Consider the following 3981-nt stretch of genomic DNA (forward strand, 5'->3'; position numbering starts at 1 on the left):
CCAGGCATAGCTGGGGGGCTGCAAAGTGCTCCGGCTTGTCCTCAAGAGCTGGTGTCACTGATACAAACATGCACCCATGCTCAGAAATGAGGGGAAGTTACACACCACTATCCCACCCACTAACATTGTACACAAAGGCACACAGCCACATATGCAATACAAGTTTGTGTGTGGTTTAAGCATACACACAATGCCCCCGTCATCAAAGCTGAGCTGGCGTGCACCGACACACACACACACACAAACACAAAGTGCCTTCTGAATAATACAGCTCTATCTGGCAGGTCGCACAGCTCTGCTGCCGTTCATAGGGCCATCTGGTGAATGCTTGGGAGGAAAGGTGAGAGGTGCGGCTCAGAGTGATCAACAATAGGTGCTGATGGAGAAGAGAGGGAGAGACAGAGGGAGGAGAGATCAAACGGGTTCATTACCTGGCGTTCTCCTCAGGGAGAGGGATTTTCTGTCAGCGCGTGCTGGAATGCTGGACTCTTCTACATTCTCAGTGCAGGCGATAAGTATTTAGACAGAGACACATTTCTTCAAAAATTGTATTGTTAAGATTCAAAATGGTACTAGGATTCCAAGCTCCGCTCATCAGCACAACATGTTACTCTGCCCGCCATGCTCAGACTGTGAAAAATAATTTAAAATTAGGGATTCTATATATTCAAAGACCCACTTTGGGCAGCCTAGATTTAAATTCTAACATTTTACATTTTAATATTCCCCATGACGCCTTCACTCCACCATCACTTACCCCTAACCCCTGGTCAGCAATGCACAGTATTCCAAGAATATAGTCTTTTCCAACATTAATGATGGGCTGACTAGGCCTAATACAAGAAAAGTCAGTTGACAAGCACTGGTTGGCAGCGAGGGAATATTTCTTCAGTTTTCAGAGATGACAAACAATCTCATAGGCAGGAATTAGATAAAGGTGGAGTTGGTGATTTCTACTGAAGCAGAGCTTTCTTTTGCACACAATTAAGGATGCCAAAATACCAACATTAATCAAAGTAAGTGCCCAACTCCCGTTTGAAGGGTTAGGGTTGGAATGCAGTTTCAGGTGACTGGGCTGTATTTCATGGAGTTTGGGGGAACTCATCACACTTGTAGACAACATCAGAGTAAATTGATGATGATTCTATCTTCGAGAATCTTGCACAAGATGCGTTTAGTGCTTCTAAACTACCAGGAGTGTGACAAGGTCCTCCCTGATTCCTGCTCCTAACCCAATCCTCCTAACCAACCCAAAGCCACAGACGAGGACGTGGACTCTGAAATTCGTGTGAATTCCAAATTTGAAAATATCCAAACAGATCAGATTGCAGCAAGTGACAGAAGATAAATTAGGTAAAGTTGTCAAATATACCACTTATTACCTCATTGACTAAGCATGGACGAACAATGCAGAAATCAGTTGCAACTACATTAACAACAGGAACAGAGTTCCATCTTCCATCCATCTTACTAAACCGTGGTATTTTAAAGCTCCATTTTATAGTATAGTTGCCATATTCCAGGAGTAATCGGATGTTTTTCATGGACAGATGTTTAAGTTTGCACCAATTTGGTGCGATGTCGGGTTCAAACCAGGGTGAATTTGGTTGAAAACATTTTGCATGTTTAGGTCACATATAACTGATGATGGAACAGCAGTTATACGTAGCACACACATCAATCACAACAGTGCACACTCACAGCAGGACAATTATCTTACAAGTACAGCCAAGGAAACAAAGCAGTTTTTCAGGCCAAACAATAGCTTTTCCACTGCTGGAGACCAGACTGCTAAGGGTTTGGAAGTACATATTAAACATAATGACTACATTTATGCTAATGGTACAGTTCAAAATTGTGTGAAACGTTTTTTCCATGAGAACGCTGACATCACTCTCATCTCTGTGTATGAAGTACAGAGCTGGAGTCAGAACATAGTTAGCCTTAGCTTATTATGAAGACTGGAGGCAGGCGGGAAACAGCTAGCCTAGCTCTGCCACGGGGTAAAAATAAGTCCTTTAAACCTCACAGTGGTAGGATTGTTTATGAGAAAGCAGTTTCATAAAATATTGAACTGTTCCTTTAATTGGGTGATAATATGTGAAAATGACTAAAAATTCCTCCTGTAAAATTGATGTGGAGGTTAAAACCCTCAAATTAAAACTGATGCCAACTCAATGGAACTTTCTGTCAGAAGGAAAAACAACTTTTCAGTTCAATATTAAATTACTGAGCTCTATTATAAAAAGGGGGACGGCACCGTCATAACAGCACATAAAGCTCAATACGAAAGGCCCAAGTACCCAGGCGCCATTTTCAAGCTCATTTAACATCTTCAGGTTGCACATGACAATGAGTCATCTTGCAGGGTCATCCTCTAACAGAGCTGCTGCTGTTAGCAGGCGCAGCCTCAGCCAGGTCCTCAGAGAGCTCAGGTTGCAGCGAAGCCACCGTGGCTCGAGGCAATTAGTGGACAAAGCGCCTCATTCTATAATGGATGACCAAAACTCTCGGCTGTGCATGTATGACAACTGATCCCTCTTTTATCCACTTCACCAGAGATGGCCCGGCCACTGTGGCTCACAAAGACCAAGATTATAGCCGGGCTTTTAGCAGAAACCAGAAATTGAAAATGAACACTGAGTCTTGGAATATAATCAGACGGGCCAAAATGACGGGTTGGGAGTCGAAATGTTTTGCCCTTTCCTCAGGTTTCAGCGGAGCACACGGAGACTCTGAAACAACGTTTGCTGAAGACACATGAAGTGGAAAACATGACATCAGTGTCGCAGGAAAATAAAAACAGACACATTCATTCTTGGGAAAAAAACATGTAATAATTATACACAAGAAAACTGTAGTGTGAAGTTACAAATCAAAAAAAATTAGGCTTCTTAATCAGTTCACTACAAAAATATATTCTAGGCTGACGCTAAAATACCCAGCATTCTGAGACACAGTACCAAAATATTTCCTTGTACGATCTAATTAGCAGCCAACCCCGTCACAACAGGCCCACAGGTACAGACTGTCACATACATACTGTATATATTAAAAACATTTCACTACAATAGCTTACAATTACAGTTCTAAATTACATCACTCGTTGCTGGCATAAAAAAAATGGTGTACATAAAAATAATTAAAAACCAAACCCCATAAGAAAGCTGTTCCCCCAAAAAAGTACAGCATTGTGTGCTCCGCAGCAGTGGAGAAGTACCGACGGCCGGTTACAAGGGTACAGAGTGGACGGGAGGGGGCAGGGCTGTGCCAGCGCTACGCACCTTGTAATGCTATTACTAATTTAGTCGATGTGGACTGAAGAGTAAAAACAAGTGAACATTCATCGTTTTTTTTTTTTTTCTCCTCATTGGGGCATCATTGATGGTTCATCTGAATAAGTATGGAAACTCATTTACACAAAAAAATAGAAGGAATGACAAAAAGGAAAATATTTCTGCCAAATCGAGGCTTTGATTTAGCACAGTGAATTTTTGAGGTCAAAATTATGTGATAGTCAAAAAAAAAAAAAAAGACTGTAAAGTGATGAGTCCAAATCATGAGAGCGCTGTTCAGCAGCATCTTAATATCCCAGAAATTGGACTTTGTCTCATTTTTGAGTCACTATCATATAATTTTCACTGAGGTTTCTCTGAGTCATTCCTAACTTTTCATCCATCTTTTCTTTTCCTGGCTGAAATTTGCTTCCACGGTACAAATCTGAGGTTTCTTAAAACAACAACAAGAACAAAAAAAAAGCCACAAATCACATCAAATTTGAGACAGAAAACATTTTCATCCACATATTGGAATCATCCCCCACGTTCCTTCCAGCTTGTATGTCCGTGTGGGGAGATGAAGGCCAGTGAGACTGCACAGCACAGAGCGTGATGATTGGACGAACCCTTTTCCGCTGAATCCACATGAAAAGGCTGGCGGTGATAAAGGCTTTCAGAATGAAGCGGCTGATAATTAAGTCAA

The sequence above is a fragment of the Chaetodon trifascialis genome, chromosome 21, assembly GCF_039877785.1.
Source record: "Chaetodon trifascialis isolate fChaTrf1 chromosome 21, fChaTrf1.hap1, whole genome shotgun sequence".
NCBI lineage: Eukaryota > Metazoa > Chordata > Actinopteri > Chaetodontiformes > Chaetodontidae > Chaetodon > Chaetodon trifascialis.